At 38.8% G+C, this 19,652-nt stretch overlaps 1 protein-coding gene across 1 annotated transcript in view; it reads right to left on the bottom strand.

Annotated features, from left to right (window-relative positions):
* The window catches only part of dok4 (docking protein 4), a 41,791-nt gene extending 28,531 nt beyond the window's left edge, over positions 1-13,260 (bottom strand). The window contains exon 1 of the mRNA XM_026930339.3: positions 12,962-13,260. The gene's annotated coding sequence lies outside the window, so the exon portion shown is untranslated. The remainder of the gene's footprint in view (positions 1-12,961) is intronic.
* Between the last annotated feature and the right edge of the window lie 6,392 nt (positions 13,261-19,652).

The raw sequence follows: 19,652 nt of genomic DNA, 5'->3' as shown, positions 1-19,652 counted from the left end.
ATAGTAGACGTCTAAGGGCAGATGTTCATCTCCACCATTAAATGTTTAAATTACATACAGATTATAAAGCACAAATTTAAATCCGCAGCCGTTCCACAGTAACAACGAGACAGACCTGAGAGAAAATCTTCTAATAAAAGATCTTATGGACTTTTATCAATGTAGTTCCGGTTACTTTACACTTTCCTGAAGGTTTTGTGTTTCCATACGCCATCAGAGACACTCTCAATTTCCTCCCTTGGAAAAAGTAGTTCCATCTCAGAAAGGAGCGATTCGACACTTTTACAGCTTCATTTATACACAAATATACATTTAACTGAAGAGTTTAATGAAAGAGTGAAGACAAAAAGTTCAACATCTGCCTTTAGACTTCTAAGAAAATGTGTTAAAAAATAGACAGAAATTATTTTTCGGACAGGACAGAGATTACAAACGCTAGCAGAATCTTCAGAGCCGTTAATACATTTTAAAATATATTTTAAAAAATTCCTGTACTCTGAGGAGGACAAAAAAAAAAGGAGGACAAAGATGAAGGGGTGAGGTCACATGGTCTCTTTGTTCTCCCTCTATACTGCGCTCGTGAAGCAGAAATATAAATTGAAATAATGTAGGGAAAAAGAAGAGTTTAATAAAAGCTTGGAGAAACAGTATGACGTCTGATCGAATGTTCAGTTATCCATAACACAGTCATTTTGGCACGTCTGAGCACAGCCGAGCCTCCGTAATTTAAAGTATTGAATGTTTGGCTGCATCTGAGCTCCGAGACCTTCGTGTCAATAAACGATTCAATACACGAGAGAGAAAAAACCCTGAGGAGCGTCCAGAACTCGGTCATGTGACCTGTACGCTGGGAATAAACACGCGTGGAGCCGTTTCTTTAGGGTAGTGCATCAGTGCAGAGACACAAGCTGGAGGGAAGGAAGGAAGGAAGAAAGAAAGAAAGCCTCTATAAATGAAATAAATAAATAAAGCTTCTACAAAAGAAAGAAAGATAGAAAAAAGAAAGAAAGAAATCCTCTATAAACGAAATAAATAAATAAAGAAAGCCTCTACAAAAGAAAGGAAGGAAGGAAGGAAGGAAGGAAGAAAAAAGAAAGCCTCTCCAAATGAAAGAAAGATAGAAAAAAGAAAGAAAGAAAAAAGAAAGAAAGAAAGAAATCCTCTATAAATGAAATAAATAAAGAAAGAAAGCTTCTGCAAAATAAATAAATAAATGAATGAATAAAGCCTCTACAAATGAAAGAAAGAAGAAAGAAAAAGAAAGAAAGAAAGAAAGAAAGAAAGCCTCTATAAATGAAAGAAAGAAGAAAGAAAAAGAAAGAAAGAAAGAAAGAAAGCCTCTATAAATGAAAGAAAGAAAGAAAGAAAGAAAGAAAGTCTCTATAAATGAAAGAAAAATAGAAAAATGAAAGAAAGAAAGAAAGTCTCTATAAATGAAAGAAAGAAGAAAGAAGAAGAAAGAAAAAGAAAGAAAAAGAAAGAAAGAAAGAAAGAAAGAAAGTCTCTACAAACTATCGCTGTTACTGAAATCACACACTTATGTACTATTCTACAGCATTAGCGACTCGGTCACTAGTTACTGACGCTAACCGGTCAGTGTTACAGTTAGTGTTTGAATTAAAAAAAAAAACTCTTACGTCGCCTTCCAAGCTACTGAAAGCTCTTCCTTTGCGTAACAGTCTTCTGTTATTAATAATTAATAATATTAATAGTTATTAATAATATTTTTGAGTGTAAGGTCAGAGTTTTCAATCTGAGACGCAGCTCATGACAACAATCACGACGACGGCAGAAAGTGTAAAGACAGACAGAAGCTCGTCAGTGTGTTTAACGTCGCTGTGGATGAAATCACTAAACATTTTTTTACAGTTCGACTCGTCGGCCTGACGGACAGCGATGTTTTAACTCTGACTATAACTACGTTATAATTTTAAAAATTATCTGGGGTCAAAGAGAAGTTCATAATGTCCATTTGGGATTGTTTGGGAAGAGGAATCCTGTCTGTCAGGGATGAGCTGCAAAACCAGAAGCGAGAGTGACAAAATTCTGCAGAAGAACCGTCGCAGATTCTCCAAGATGCTCCGAAAACACACCAGACATTTCCTTATAAACCTGCACTGAGTGTCCCTGAGACTGCTGATGCGTTTTTAAACAACACATACTGCCTTTATTTAGTTTATTACTCTTTCCTGCTCTTTAAAGAAGGTTTTATTTATAGAAGGTTTTATAGAAACCTTATAGAAGGTTTATTTTGGCTTGACAGCATTTCTTTCCATGTGCCTAAGACTTCTGCACAGCACTGGAACTGATACAGTGTCATGATAAAGGTCAGGTGTCGAGTTCATTCTCCGTCTCGGTCTTTCTGCTATTATTTATTATTTACATTTCGCCGAATCATGTCTGTTTTCTTTCAGTCAGGCCGAGGAAGCCACCGAGATCATCAAAGAGCGGGAGAAGACAGCGAGTCTAAACACACACACACACACACACACACAAGTATGTAAATAAAATAAACCCGACCCCGATTCCTGTCGAAAGCAGAATCCACATCAGCATATTAATTAAATCCGATTCTTTAGTTTAGTTCATTCTGACTGTAATCACATTTCCCGGCATATCCACATGGGTTGTCATGGTAACGATGCAGGAACGTGTACACGGTGTAGTAAAAGCCCGGCGACGGAAAGGACACACTCGAGGTCCTGACTCGTCCTTCACCTGCCCTCATGCTGATGTTCATCCAGGCTGATGTTGTTGTTCTTGATGCAAATCTCTGATATCAAAAAGCAGCATAAAAAACATCCCTTAAAGACTCTATGACCCTGTTCTTCCCTCACAACCCTTTACTGATGGGAAACCTCCTGTTGTAGGGTTCTACATAGAACTTTAAGGAACCTTAGAACTTTAAGGTCTCCATCTTAAAGAGGAACTGAAGAACCATTAAAGGCTCTCATCTTTCACTCGAAATGATTATATTTGATAGAGAAATGTTTCACAGAACCGGAGAACGCTGTCAGACGAGACATCATGTCTACAAACTTCTGTCTAACTCAGATAATGCAGCAGCCGTAAACACACACACACACACACGCACACACACACACACGCACGCGCGCAAACACACACAAACCGTCATCACCAAGACGCGACACTTTGTCTCCTGATCGCTACATCAGATTACAGCAGAAAAAAGAGGGTTGAGATATGCAAGTACACGCACACACACACACACACACACACACTCACACACACACTCACTCACACACACACACACACACACACACACACACGTGCACCGTTTGCAGAACATTTGTCTTCATGTTTAATTTCTCTGTCTCTTTTCATCGTGTTTACTGAAGACTTTAATTTGAATATTTCTGTGTAGAGCTCATTGAAACCACACACACACACACACACACACACACACACACACACTGAATTTGTAATGTAATGGTTCTATTTTGTGTTTTTTTAATGCTCAGGAGCAGTTCCAGGTTCAGTACAACACATTTTTTAATTGCAGTGAGGAATTTTGCGATAAAGTGATGAGCAACACTGCTGCAAACACACATCCATCACACACTCCTGCAAACACACATCCATCACACACTCCTGCGATCACACATCCATCACACACTCCTGCGAACACACATCCATCACACACTCCTGCGAACACACATCCATCACACACTCCTGCGATCACACATCCAACACACACTCCTGCGAACACACATCCATCACACACTCCTGCGATCACACATCCATCACACACTCCTGCGAGCACGAGAGTGAAAGGGATGTGAGACGTGAGATGTGAGACGGCACGTGGAAGTGAGAGAAATGTATTATAACAAAAGCAACAAACGAACAGTTTAACATCAGTGAGTGACTTTTCTCACTAAATAAAGTGCTTTTTAAGAAGAATAAGTGAAACTGGGATGGTCTGGGGTGTATTGTTACAAAAACAAACCAGCATGTAAAACTGGAATGTAAATTTTAAATAGTATTGATCCTTCAATTCCATTCATGACATTTGAATCCAGCGACAACATTTCAAATGTTAACAAAAATAACGACAAGGCGACGTTTTTCCTCTGTCTTCATCTGTCCAGTTTGGGAGTCAGTGTCCACTGCAGCCTCAGATTCCTGCTTCTGTCTGATGAGAGTGAAAGACATTCTCAAGGTTCAACATGTTGTGCATTCTGAGATGCTTTTCTGCTCACCGCGGATGTAAAGAGTAGTTATTTGTGTTACCGTAGCCCTCCTATTAGCTCAGCCCGTCCTCCTCTGACCCTGCGGAACTGATGCTCACTGGATGGTTTTTGTTTTTCGCATAATTCTGCGTAAAATCTACAGACTGCTGTGTGTGAAAATCCCAGCAGGAGATCATCAGTTTCTGAAATCCTCAAACCAACAACCATGACACGGTCAAAAAGTCACTTAGATTTTTTTCTCCATTCTCCATGATGTTTGAGGTGAACACTACATAAATGAAGCTCTTGTCCTGTACGCACTGCACTGCTGACGCATGATTGGTTGACCAGATAATCACACGAATGAGCAAAGGTGTAGGCGTTCCTAATAAAGTGTCCGGCGGGCGTATATCTCTAATTATAATTTAATTAAAACCAAGCCTAAAAGCTAAAAAGAAATCTGTTTTTACTGCCTGATCTGAACGGTGTGGGTGTGTCAGATCACATAATGATTGACAGCATTGTTCCCACGGTAACGTAAACAACTGAACAGAGGTAGTGTTAGAAAAGTATGCAGGAAGGACAGAACAGAGCTTCCAAAACTTTTTTTTTTGTTTACACCTGAGTCATAAATGTTGCATGGTGTGTTCTGTGTATATTTCTAGAGGAAATTTCTTTACAGAACTACATGAAGGTGATGATTATCTGAGCCCTGATGCGAGCACTCTGCTAATTCTCATACATATAACTGTTTAAAAACTACTACACAGTGTATATAAAACAGTAAAATTCTAAATAAATGCTGGCGCTCAGGCAGAAAGACGCCGAGAGAGCAGGAAAGTAGTGTTTAATTTGTGTAGTTGGGTTAAAAACAGCACTTGATGTAACTCAACTGCTGATTCTGATTGGTCATTTAGTAGCATTGATGTCATCTCTATTAAATAAAATCCCAGAAATCTTCCACCTCAAATAAAAACAACCAAAACATTCTTTCTTTCAGAAGATAAGGCTAATAGTACAAAGCTAAGCTCAGATTTTACCTTCCTCACCTTCATAACCATGCATTGGTTTAATATGAAGAGCTGAATAAAGAATAAGTTTAGAGTTCATGGCGTTGTGTTTATGGTGCAGCATGTCGTAGGAATTGATCTTTTTTTGGCCAGATATGATAAAAATGGAATTTTGAAGACGTTTAAAACATATTTGAATAATTGTTTTGTGAACATTAGTCTCTGAAATCAGACTCGGTGTTCATCAGTGCAGAGCTGAAGGACTGAAGGCTTTCTATCTGTACCCAGTTTAAAATAATTTAAGTTGGCATTCTTACATTTATCACACATATTAGTTGGAGACAGATATCCGTGCCAGGGGACGAGTTTGATGCTTCATGTCAATACAGCCGGTAAGTGGGTTCATTTGTAACCGAGAGAAACTTAGAGACACAAACAAACCGCAAGGCACTCTCTATCTCCGGCATAAATTATGGATGATATCTGATCTCTGCTAACTGCTGTGGGCTCTCAGGAGATTCCCTCAGAGAGAAACTAAAAGTTATAACACAGACCGGCCTCCTCTTACAGAGCTTTTAAAAGAGAAGAGGCTGTGAGTATGAAACCGCAATGTTGTACAAATCACTTTAAACCATTTCCACGTCTGATCACGACGAGTGTGTCGGGAGTGTGACCCTCCAACCGGAATGCACTTTTAAAAAGTTCTGGAGAAGTGAGTTTTTCAATATCCTGCTGTATTTCTACAGGGTTATTGCGGTCACAAAGCAGCCGTGGTGCTTATCTAAGCTAAATGCAAGGCATATAACAGGATAATACACACTTTCTCTGAAATTGTGAAACTTTCAAAGTGTACTTGAAAAAAAAAATGGCAAACTAAACTAACACAAAAGCCATCTATATGTCTTTATTAATGTTTTAAAATGGACACAAATGAACATTTATTACCACAATGACACTGGAAGCTCAGATTTTACCAACAGCGCTGTTAAATTCTGCATTCTGATTGGTCAGAAGGTGTTGATTAGTTTTCTATAACAGCAGCTCTGACAGTAGCGCAGCTGCAAATCACAGGTTTATATACATTAATGCACTCGTTCTAATACGTTATCATTTCTACAGTAACAGCTCATTCATGGATTAAAATACAAAAAATGTGTGTAATTGATAAATGATATGTTGAGGAGACATTTATGTCACATTGATGGAAGGAGTCTCCAGTGTCAGCGCTTTGTAACAGTCAGAGGTAAAGCTGTAACTTTAAGTTTTCCAACATCTTCAGGACAGAGGAGTTTACGCTTCTTTGCGGTTTTTCGGTTACATGCATAACAAGCTGCATTTATTTTTGTCTTATTAACTTCAAGAGAGAGAATAAAGAGAGGCTGGTGAGGGAACAAGTGTTTATAGCTGCTATAATGTAAGCGACAACAGGAACTAACTTGCTTCACAGAACATTAAATGTAACTATAAACGGGTAAAAAGTATAACGCATTGTTCCTTAATAAATTAAAAATAGTAATCGTTGGCAAACTGCTGTGTTCTAAGAGGAATAAAACACTTGGGCAGGAAAATAATCAGCTTTGGCGTGATAAGAATAACTCTGCTTCCGCATCACATCCCTCTGTTGTTGATTAATTTACTATAACAGCACAACACTGTGCTAAAAACAGTGTTTTATTCCTCACTTAGTCAGCAAATAAAACATTAGAATTATAAATTGACGGGTTGCAGGTTTGCTCTCAAGCACTTTATTCACAACTGACCATAAAAACCTGCACAAAATTCAAACAAGCTAAGATTTGGATTGAAATCAACAGGGATGTGGATTTTCCCACATCCTTTACTTCAACTGCGCTCATTAACATTCCGACATGACAAAGATAAGTCATAAAAATCTCCATATAGAGCAAAGAAAATTGTCCACACTACAGACCCATTAAGGATTTCTTTTAAAATTGTTCCAAGCGATGTACTCTACATTTTAGACATCATGTGTTACCATTTTTTGGCCATTTGTGTGCAATAAACCGGCTATGAAACCACGATGTGCTGACAGGAAGAGGAATCCACAGAAATGGCAACTGCACATCTGATGAAAAGACAAACCGAGGAAATCACAGTGATCAGAGACACATTTACATCTAACGGATCTCATATTCACCAGAAAAAACTGTGCCATTAGCTGATGAGAGTCTTACTGTCAAGACTGAGAGTTCTTCAAACAAAAATGACATTCCAGTGGAGGAGTTTCAGTGACTGACTCAAATATCACATGGTCGCAGATTGATTTGTGGTTCCTTCGCTTCCTTTCGGTTCTGGAAGCAGCAGCATGGACACGCTCGAAGGAATATCAATCATACTCCCGTCTACTACGTTCTAATCCTTTTTCCTTTGCAATATAAATCAACACTGCAGCCAGCATCTGTCTCTGCCGCTTGTCGTGCCTCTTTCGCCGCTGCCGCTGGTGTTTCTTATTTATTTGTTTTCTGTATAATGCCACACGTCGACTCGGCCGCTTCACAGCGCCCTCAAAACCATTACGTCCTGGTGTTTAGCACTGTGTGTTCTCTGGTGGTTTGAAGGAAAAGTGCACAAACACACAGCAGATGGTCTGTGAGCAGAACTTCTAAAGCTGAAACTATTTCAACATTAAATCACAGAAGCAAAATGACATTATACAAATTCAAACCACTCCATTTAGCTTGGTTCTGGTTCTGGTCTCATCCCAAATCCAGTGCTATCTCACACACTTCCTGATTCACTTCCTGATTCACTTCCAGAGACACTTCCCAACAGATTTCGCAGTATTATTCCTCATCCACTTCTCAATATATTTCCCAGTATATTTCCAAAAAACACTTCCTGATAACTTCTTGATTAACTTCCTCATATAATTTCTGACATTATATATATATATGTGTGTGTGTGTGTGTGTGTGTGTGTGTGTGAGAAATATGTATTTCATGATAAATCTCCTAATATATTTCTCTACACACTTCCTGATATGCTTCCCAGTATAATTCTTTATATAGTTTCTGATACACTTCCCAAAACACTTCATGATACACTTCCAAATACACTTCCCAATAAACTTCCCCAGACACTTCTTGATAAACTACCCAATACACTGATAAACTTCCTGATACACTTCCCAGTACACTTCCTGATAGACTTCCCAATACACTTCCCAGTACACTTCCTGATAGACTTCCCAATACACTTCCCAGTATACTTCCTGATAGATTTCTCAATACACTTCCCGATAGACTTCCTGATAGACTTTGCAGTACACTTCCCAAAACACTTCACAATAAACTTCCCAATACACTTCCTGATAGACTTCCCAAGACACTTCCCAATACACTTCCCAATACACTTCCTGTTAGACCCTCCAATACACTGATATACTTCCTGAAATACTTCCCAACTCATTTCCTGATAAAGTTTCCAGTACGCTTCCCTGTGTTGAGATTTCCAAGGTGTGAAACCGACTCACTACTGCTAAGGCAAGATGTGAGGACACACTGGAGGAGACGATATTCCCTACTTGGTCCTGTGCACTCTGATACACACACACACACACACACACACACACACACACACACACACACACATACACACACACGCTTTCTGCAAAATCGGTTGGTTTCAGTCAGCACAAAAGCACACACCTTCCACACACAGCTGACATGGAGCTGTAAGGGGGCTGGATATCTTATATCTTGTGTGTGTATGCATGTGTGTGTGTGTGTGTGTGTGTGTGTGAGAGACTCTGGAGGAACTGGAACCAAAACAAATCAATGGAGGCCTCGAGCAGAAGAGACTGATGTGAGGTGAAGACGTCAAGTACGGAGTCACGCTGTGGTCTTTAATAACAATGAAAAAAACACATTGCAAAGATGACGCTTCAGCATGCGGAAAAAAAAACTAAAAAATGAGGAAAATTCCCGCTTGCATTTTCTGGAATTATATATCTGCAAGTCCATTTTTGTCATTTCTTGTGAATTAAAAAACACAACATAACATTTTACGTAGATTATTTTCAGTGGTTTAAGACATGGATAAATATAAAAATATAAAAAGGCATCTTTTCTTATCCGTGTTGTTTTTCCTTTCCACGCTAAAATGCCACGCTCAGCCACTGAAACGCTTCTTGTTGATTCCCTTCTCAAAAGTTTATAAATCTGAAAATGCAGTTTTCATGTTTTCGTGTACAATGTTAGAGGGAAATCATAGCGTTTAGAAAGTGCTGATGTCAGACCGTCATGTGACCTGCACAATTCCAGGACAGCTGAACTCGCCGCCGTGCCGATTTCTGGATTTTAATAATAATATCTGGCTGATATACCTGTGACAGGTAAGAAATCATCTTTCACATTCATGTTCTCAAAACAAAAGCAAATAATGGAGGAAATGATGTAAAGGTCAGGGGTCAGACACACCGACGTGTTCAGCACAACCACCTCTGCCGGTTTTATTTTTGGGAAAAGGAATGAAAACAGGAGTCAAGTGCGGATTAAAGAAAACTGCTCACGTTAGTGTGGACTCAAGGAGAGATAGAGATAGAGAGAGACAGAAAGAGAGAGAGAGAGAGAGAGAGACAGAAAATGAGAGTGAGTGAGCCATACAAGAATACAGAGGAAGAGAGACATATAGATAGACGGAGAAATAGAGAGACAGACAGAGACAGAGAGAGAGAGAGACATACAGAAAGACAGAGAATGAGAGACAGAGAAAGATAGAGACTGTAAGAGAGTAACAAAGAGACAGACAGAAAGAGAGAGAGAGAGAGAGAGACAGGCAGACATAAAGAGAGAGAGAGAGAGAGAGAGAGAGAGAGAGACAGGCAGACAGACAGACAGAAGGAGAGAGAGAGAGACAGACAGACAGAAGGAGAGAGAGAGAGAGAGAGAGAGAGAGAGAGAGAGGCAGACAGACAGACAGAAGGAGAGAGAGAGAGAGAGAGAGAGAGAGAGAGAGAGAGAGGCAGACAGACAGACAGAAGGAGAGAGAGAGAGACAGACAGACAGAAGGAGAGAGAGAGAGAGAGAGAGAGAGAGGCAGACAGACAGACAGAAGGAGAGAGAGAGAGAGAGAGAGAGAGAGAGAGAGAGAGAGAGAGACAGGCAGACATAAAGAGAGAGAGAGAGACAGACAGACAGACAGACAGAAGGAGAGAGAGAGACAGACAGACAGACAGACAGAAGGAGAGAGAGAGAGAGACAGACAGACAGACAGACAGAGACAGAGCTCTGGATAAACTCACTCAGGTTTGCTAGACGCCATATCGGCAAACCAGTCTGTAATTTACGGAGGTGGAATGTAGCATTCAGTCGCGGGTGCTAATTACAGACTGTTCATCTCTCTCTCTCTCTCTCTCTCTCTCTCTCTCTCTCTCTGCCTTTTGTCTTTCTTATGTATCTTTCTCAGTATGAGCCAGCTAAGCAGCTTCAGCCTACTCCCATACCACACTACACTTGGCTGTTCATCCACCATGCATGTACACACACACACACACACACACATGCACAGAGAGAGAGAGAGATAGAGAGAGAGAGATAGAGAGAGAGAGTTAATCATTTCACACCTATGAATCAAAGCAGGACAGACAGCAGGAGAAATAAAGACAATGCAGTCGGATGTATAATTGCAGGAAATGATACAGGATTATTTTGATGAACAACTCATCTAGCTTCATTCGTGTGTGCACTCGTTCGCCTCGATGTGTCACTCTTTCCGTCTCCCTGTCTCACTCTCATTAAGCACACTTCCAGCTTACTGTGCATGCATCGAGCCTCGCGCGTCTCTCCCGGAGCGCTGCACGAGCGAGCATGTCGAAAAGCTGTCACTAAACTGCAGTCATCCTCCGTCCCCCCCCCCCACGCCGAGGACGTGCTTCAGCCGGGCTTCATTTATTCCCTCAGCCAGGCGCGTATATCAAACAGGATACAACCACTCACACACACACACACACACACACACATCAACATCAACATGCTGCACATTTACTCCTTCTTTTCACTGAATGTCGTAGCATTGTTTATTCGTTTTTCCCTTTATGCCTCCCAGCAACCAGACGTGTGCGTTTTTGCCCTCACTGAATTCTGAGACGCCGCATACAGAGACGGAATCCATCACGCAGACGGCAAGACAGAGGACGAGTTGTCAGACAGACAAGAATACGCTGCGTAGACGAGGAAGACGAGGGAAAAAGAGCCAGACCTTTCATTATACCATTACACCAGGCAATGAACGAGGGAAAAGAGAGTGACAGATAAATCACAAATTTCAGGGATTGTTCTTCATATCAGAGTTTTTTTTCCTTCAGTACTCTTCACCCAGGACAACAAGAGCTGGGCAAAAAAAAAAAAAGACATGGTGTTTCTGTGAAAAAAAGCAAATAAATAGAACTATAAAGAACGATAAATAAGTGCGAACTCTTTTATTTAACGCTCTCCGTCTCTCGCAGGAATGGTCCGAGGCTAAGTCCTGGGCTCGAACCGTCACTTCTTCTTCCTCCATCTTATGTGTTATGTTGTTATGTTATAGTACAGAAGGTTTTGTTGTATAGTTTCTAACAAAGAAAAGCCATTAACCTCGTTTATTAGCCACTTAAACAAGCAGTTTATAGACAGATAAAAGCAGACCGTTTCTCATCCCGTCGTTTATTAGACACTAAAAGATCTTTTCACGTCAGAGACACAGAGCTCGGGACAGCTGGGGTGAAAAGGGCAGATGTAAACTTAAAGCCTGCTACCACACCCTAATACGCTTCTTTATTATTATTATTATTATTTTTACTTTACTCATAGCAGATTTTCTGTTCAAATTAAATGTATTCGAATATGCAAATGAAGCAGTAAGTCATTCAGTGTGTGCTCATTTGCATCTAATCAAATAACTGATGTTTCATGCAATTACTTAAGAGCAACATTCACATGTATGGCAAAGTTTTATATAAAAAATGTGGCAAATTTAATCAAGATATTTTAATAAAAGCATGTTAAGCTCCAGCTTCAAGATGTGAAATGATGTCAGAGTTCCTCTTTTAACAGCAGAGAATGACGTAATGTGACGTAACACCAACATCTTCTCAATAACCAACAGAAATACAGGAAATCATTACATCATCTAAAGAAATGTCTGTACATTATGTTTAATGAAATCACACATAAATAACGAAAAAGAATCATTTCAATCATTAACAAATGGCTGCTGAAGCAGAAACCAAAACTGACTTTAGTCTTAATTACAAAACAGAAAAATAAAAATATCCTTATGCACTATTTTATAAAGAAGCATCATTACGTCATGCATCGTTATGACGTGTCAGCTAGGGAACTTTTTTCCTCTTTTTTATTTGGTTGTTGGTGTTTTTAAAGCATAAATAAACGAATATGCAAAAAAAAAGAGGTTCCTCGTGCGCGTGCACGCGGTCAGGTGTGCACAGCTCGCCTACCTGTCAGAGGGTTAAAGCTACCTGGCCTGGTCTGATGACGTCGAGCACAAAACACACCAAATGTGGTGAAGAACAGAACACCAAATCATGTTCAGCTCCATATTCACTCGTGTTCAGCGTGCACAAGCACCAGCGCTGAATCAAGAGGTTATAACATGCATATGCATTAGGCTATAAGATAAAACCCACCCACACACACACACACACACACACACACACTGGAGTGAAACCAGACAAGCTCCTGTTGTCAGATCTTCCTCATTAAACTGTGTGTATGTAGGAGGATTAGTACAATATCTTACCTTGATGATGATGGTGATGATGATGATGATGGTGATGAAGGTGTGGAGATGCGCCGAGGAGACGCTCTGATAAAAAAAACCCAGAAGATCTTTTTCAGAGCCTCAGAAAGCAAAGCGATCAGACACAGCAGGGAGGAGTGAAGCTGAGGAAAGCTGAGTGAAGCTGAGTGAAGCTGAGGAAAGCTGTGGAAAGCTGTGTCTGAGGCAGGTTCAGTAATCCACACAGCGCGCACAGGAATGAAGCTCCTGTTCAGATGCAGGAACACAGACTGGACTGAAGCTCACAGCGGCTCCTGACTTTACCGTAATGTCCCGACAACACAGCGCACCCAGAAAACATCCTCCTGCTCTACAGTGCCTCAAACAGCTCACAAATTTAATGCATGGCAACCGCATTTCCCAGTTATATACCCAGATATTCTAATTATTATATTCTTATTAGATTATAGACCTACATGTAAGAAGATAAAAAATATTTTTTTCTTAATTCTTATTATTATGAATCTTGCTGTCATATTTGTGTATGTACTGAAAGCTTCACTTAACAAATCACATTCCAATAAAGCCCTTTCTTCTTCTTCTTCTTCTTCTAATAATAATAATAATAATAATAATAATAATAATAATAATGATGTAACACTGCACCAGCATCGCAAACAGCCTATTAAATCACTTCTAAAAGTCTGAGACCACACTAAAAATCAGGTGAAGTCAAGACAAATTTTATTTATAACGCATGTTTAAATACAACAGTAGCTGATCCAAAGTGCTGAACATAACATCATATAGCGTCATAAGACAAAGAATAAAATTATGTTTGAAGAGAAGATTTAAAAAATGGCTAGAGAAGGAGCGGAAAGAGGAGACTGTTCCAGAGTTTAGGACTAATCACAGAAAAGCCTCGATTATCTTTTATCTTATTATAATGCGGGACAGAGAGAAGATGTGGATTACGAGATCTTAGGTGAAGAAGGTCAGTAACGTACCGTGGAGTAAAACCACAAGACCAAGAGCTTTATATACATTAATAAGAGTTTTAAAATCAATTCAAATAAACAGAAGGTTTAGAAGAAATTAAATGTTGAATATCTTGAAAATTTACTACACTGGAAAAAAATACTGGAGTGAAATTTACTTAAGAAGAGCGTGTTAACAATTTCCACACACACACACACACACACACACACACACACACACACACACACATCAGCCTAAATAAAGTTATAATAAACACTTGGAATTGCATAAAACAATAGCCTTCGGTCTTAAAGAAGACACAAAACAAGAAATATTGAAAACAACCCATCCATAACGCTCCACATGAAATGAGTTTAAAGTTATATGCAAATGTGGTTCAAAAGCCACGCCCCCTCATTAGTATGCAGTCGGTTCAAGTATAAACATTACTTCTTTTTTTTCTAGTTTTGTGAGCACTTGCCAAATTATAGCAAATTTATTTCAGTAAAGTAAGTAAAATATACACTTTGGGTTTTAGCCGCATATTTATGAATTAATTTAGTACAAAACTTTTAAGTAAGTAGCATTTATGTAATTCTAATCATCTGTGTTTTGTGTAAAAATCACAGATTTATTTTTGTCATATTTACTGAACCACTGAATCATTTTTTCAGTGTTTTGAAGATTCTGTTTCTAGCTCCCTGTTTAAACGTAAGCAAATGTGTGATATTGAGCAGGTTAACTGATTTGTACGAAAGGTCAGATTTTCCTCATGTCTAATCTCTTCTACTGAAGCGTGAGATCAGACGACACTCTGATGGATTTGATCTAAAATGGATCATCAGGTTTTGCACAAATTTATGGAGTCCATTCCAGCTCGAGTCACACTGTCATTAAAGCAGAAAGGGACGAACTGAATACTAAGAAACTCTGAAATTCATGTAAATATTTCATGTAAAGATTCTACTTTTCACTCCAGTTGTTGTGAATAATATAATTTCTAATAAAAATTATTGTATTAAATTAGAAAAGAATGCAAAATGTATATGAATGCACTGTATGCGGATGGGTATCGGATCAGATTGGACGTATTTTATGCCGTTACTGTGATGAAGTCGGTATCAGATCAGTATCTTGTACCTGCCGGTGTTTAGAGCTCTGACATCATTATCATATCGAAAATAGAAATAAAATGTTGTTGCTGCTTTTTTTCTAAATAATTAATCAGGAAAACAGCAACTGACTTTTTAAGCTTTTCCACCTTTAGCAGTAGTAGTTATTGATAGCATTATTTTTTAAACTTTTAGTATTTTTAGACTACAATGTGGAAAAAAAATTATGATACCAATTATAGATAAAATTTTCTATCTATCCAGCGTTACTGTCCTTACACCAGCCTCAATATTCTTAATTAGGGGGCCAAGCACTGAAGGTTCGTAGGCACCATTTAGTGATTGTATGTTTTTATTATTATTATTATTATTATTATTATTATTATTACACTTTCTGTGGGAGTCTATAGCAGCCCACTGATACCCTCTAGCGCCACCAATAGGGCAAAGTTGGACATACGTTTACAATAATAACTCCACGATGGAATGTCGTAGAAATGCGATTCCGCCTTTTTTAATTTTGATTTTCAAAAACTTCTAATGATGACTATAAATTTCATGATCCACACTGAGCCTGAAGGACAACCAGGTAAAGGATACAGGATTAAGTTTTTGTATTAGTTTAATAAAAAAAATACAAATACAGTATTTTTTTTTACCTTTAAACCTGATTTAGGCGACATTCCAACTGATGAGTGCGAGACCAAAGGGAAATATTTTCCTCCTAAAGTTAAAAACTTATTTTAACTTACATTAACTTATAAAAATTTACATTAAATTGTGTTTAACTCTAACGCTTACCACTCAGTGGTGGATCAGAGGTTAAGAATTTGTGCTTATTGATCTGATCTGAAGGTTTTGAGATCAAATCCCAGCATGCAGTTGGGTCCTTGATCAAAACCATTAACTCTCAACTGCATAGATGAGTTCATTTCCCGTCTAAATAGTAAGTTGCTTTGCATAAAAATGTTAAAAACATGTGAAAGTGAATTTCACCGTGTTATGCCCTGAAATTACACGTGTGAGCACACGAAAAAAAGTATTGCTCATTTTAAGAAAATCACATGTGAAATATAAAACCACGCTTTCAGCCCTGAATCATCACAACCTCACAATATGGCCGCCTTGGACTTCATTTCCCATCAGCCCCAGCAGACTACAACTGATCACATGACCGGGTCACGTGCCCTCATAATCACACTCACCTGTTTTGCTCTTCACTATTAATTAGTGTCTCTAAGTTGTGAGATTTCTGTGTTTAGCTGCTAAGCTTCTGATGTCTGTGGTGCACTTCATGCCGTCTTCTAAAAGCTCTCGTCAAGATTTATCAATCTTATTTTGATGTGGTTATAAAAAATAAAACGGCCTGCACGTCATGCACGTCCATCTCCGCCGAAAGTAAATGAATCGTGTGAAAATAAAAACACATGCACTACATGTGAAGTGTCTAAAAACCACATGTGTAAATTTCATAGAATAAATGATGTGAATCATGTGACTTTTCTGTTCCAGTAAACAACTTCACTGCAATATATCTTTCTAATATTCTTTTCATTTACACTTTCACCTTCATTTCATAATTTTGATCTTTTTAACATTATTTGTTGTGTTATTTTAATCGATCCTTTAATCGATGATTTAGTTATGCATGACTCTAGAAAACACTTATCATCGACCTTTGTTTATGAGGTTTGCTGTAAGGTAGAAGGACATGAACTTTAGGAACTGCTGATCAGATATGAAAAAGAATCATTTTGGTTTTTGTTGAATTTTTTAACTATTAAACCACATTGTGTTGAATTGTTCCTGTTCCTGAAAAGCTGTCTCGTGCACTTGTGCTTTAAATGATGAATGCAGATTTTTCGGTGGTGTATGAAGCCGTGAGGAGGCGATGAACTCCACTGGGAGTGATGGATCATCAGAGCGTTAAGCTGACTTTGCTACTGCTGATGCTAGAAGTTTTCTGGTCCGGTACAACTGGAGCAAGCGAGGCCGTGTCCTCCTCATCTGTCACAGCCGGGACGCATCATCAGTCATCTCCTGAATGAGATGAATGTTGGACGATCTGTTGGGAAAACGCTGGGAAAATGCCAACAGGAAGGTGATTTTAAAATCCTCAAACCTGCCTTACAAGAAGAAAGAAGGGTCACACAATAACAACAACAACAACAACAACAAAATTGGTGACTTTGGGTTTGCATCTGGTTCAGAAATATAATTTAAAATTAAGCCACTGTTGACTTCTGGATTGTGATTGGTCAGAAAGTTTTGATTACTTTTCTATAACAGCAGCTCTGACAGTAGTGCAGATGCAAATCACAGGTTTATATGTTATCGTTTCTATAGTAACAGCTCATTCACAGGGACTCGTACAGCAGACGCTCTGCTAATAATAAACAGATTAATATAGAAAAAGTGTGTAATTGATAAATGATGTGTTGAGGAGATGTTTATTTAACATTTAACATTGATGGAAGGAGTCTCCAGTGTCAGCGCTTTGTAACAGTCAGAGGTAAAGCTGTAACTTTAAGTTTTCCGACGTCTTCAGGACAGAGGAGTTTACGCTTCTTTGTGGTTTCTATTAACTACGATTGAGAGAATAAAGAGACGCTGGTGAGGGAACGAGTGTTTATAGCTGCTATAACGTAAGTGACAACAGGAACTAACTCGAATTAACATTAAATGTAATTATAAACAGATAAAATGTATCATGTGTTGTACTTTAAAATTGCTGTGGTGTAAGAGGAATAAAACACTTGAGGATATGCTGTTATAGGAAAATAATCAACTTCAGTGTTAACATTAACAGTCACTGAGCAACACACACAGTGTTTATTACTTAAATTTATTTATTTAATCAAATAATCAGCATTACTCAGCGATCTGCCGTGATGAAAAGGTGAGAAGTCAATGCATTTATATGGAGGTCAGAATTGTGCAGGGAGGTTTATTAAAAATAAATAAATAAATCAATCAAAAGAAGGATACAGAATAAGACAGTCAGCATCTCCGGGTGTGATGACAGCAGCAGTTCGAGACGATGTGGTGTCTCAGACGAAACACGTCTTAGCCAGGAGTGAACCAGGAGAAAGTATTAAGCAATGGACATATTATATCAAATAGTAGAGGATGGATGGATGGATGGATGGATATGGAGGTGCTGTAGGAGGAAAGAGAGAAGACGGAGAAGCAGGGAGGAGGAATTTCTCTGGAGGGAGTGTGTGATAATGATAACAGTGTGTGATAATGCTGACAGGGAGACAGCGAGGGACAAGAGACAGACATGAGGGCAAGCCATGATAGACACACACACACACACACACACACACACACACATGCACGTACACATACACACACTCACACATACACTCACACACACACACACACACAGTTGCGAAGCTTTTGATTTCTAAAATATTCTTTAATAACTTGTTTATCTTTAAAACTGCTCTTTAACATCTTTCACTCTGATCTGCTTTTGGATCAAATCCTTCTTTTGGTTTCCTTTTTTCTTATTTTCTTTTTAATTTTAGACTGTTACAGGACACACCAATGTTTTGTTATAAACTCCTTTACTTATAAAGACAAACAACATGTTTTCTTTTCTAAGCTCTTTGTACTGTCACTTAAGAAATCCGAAATTGAAATAATAATCACCATAAAATCCAAAAGCTTGCAGTTTGCGACCTCATTTAAAGGCAGCGTCTCACTAAGGAAGCAATTTTCACATAAGAACTTTTTATTCAATCTTCAGCAAAGGAACAAAAGTCACGGTACTGCGGCAACACCACGGTAATTTCATCAAACTGCAAACACAGAGGGGTTTCTTTCTCCATTGCTTTCTTGAAATCGAGCCAAAGGAGGAATAATGTCACGGAGAGACGGGTTTTTATGCATTCGTGGGTTTTATTATATGACTCTGGAGAATTTGATATGATACAGAGATTCAGAGGTTTTAGCACGTATGCGTAACGCCCAGTTAAGCTTCCATCACTCTCTATATATTTGGTCTATATATGTTTTCTTTATATTAATTGGAATAAAAAAAAAAGTTAAAGTGACTCTGAAATAAAAAAAATTGTATTTCAGAGCTTTTTGTTTCTGTCCCTTTGTGATATAGACACAAACATGACAGTATACGTACCTAAAAAAAATTATTTGAGATTTAATTTTATAGTTCGTCACTTCCAGAAAACCAGGTAACATTTTTTTGATGACTCATCCTGTACTCGTCTTGTGTTTAAAATCCAATTAAAAGCTCTCTAGAGTGTATATGCCCCGCCCCAGGGGCGTGTCTTGCTCTACAGTAGCTTCTCGTTAGCAGTGAACACGGTTCTTTGGTGTGTTTTTTGGCTGTGCGTCTTCACACACTCCATCTGAGAATAAACGTTTGGAGTTTGAATGTGAAAGTGGGCGGAGTTTGTGTGAGTTGGCGGTTTTTCGGAGGAGTGTTTTACCGACTCGGAGCTGTTCGATGTCGGAATGATGGAGAACGTGATTCCGTGTTTATTCTCCGTCTCCATCAGTAAGAGTCAGTGATATCGTTTATCTCCCACTCAGACGCGTCAGATGACGAACCTGCGGCTCTCCGTCACCATCGGCAACGCTGACGCTCGATCTCG

The sequence above is a fragment of the Pangasianodon hypophthalmus genome, chromosome 11 (genome assembly GCF_027358585.1).
Source record: "Pangasianodon hypophthalmus isolate fPanHyp1 chromosome 11, fPanHyp1.pri, whole genome shotgun sequence".
In the NCBI taxonomy this organism is placed as follows: Eukaryota; Metazoa; Chordata; class Actinopteri; order Siluriformes; family Pangasiidae; genus Pangasianodon; species Pangasianodon hypophthalmus.
This window is presented reverse-complemented; position numbering and strand designations above follow the sequence as displayed.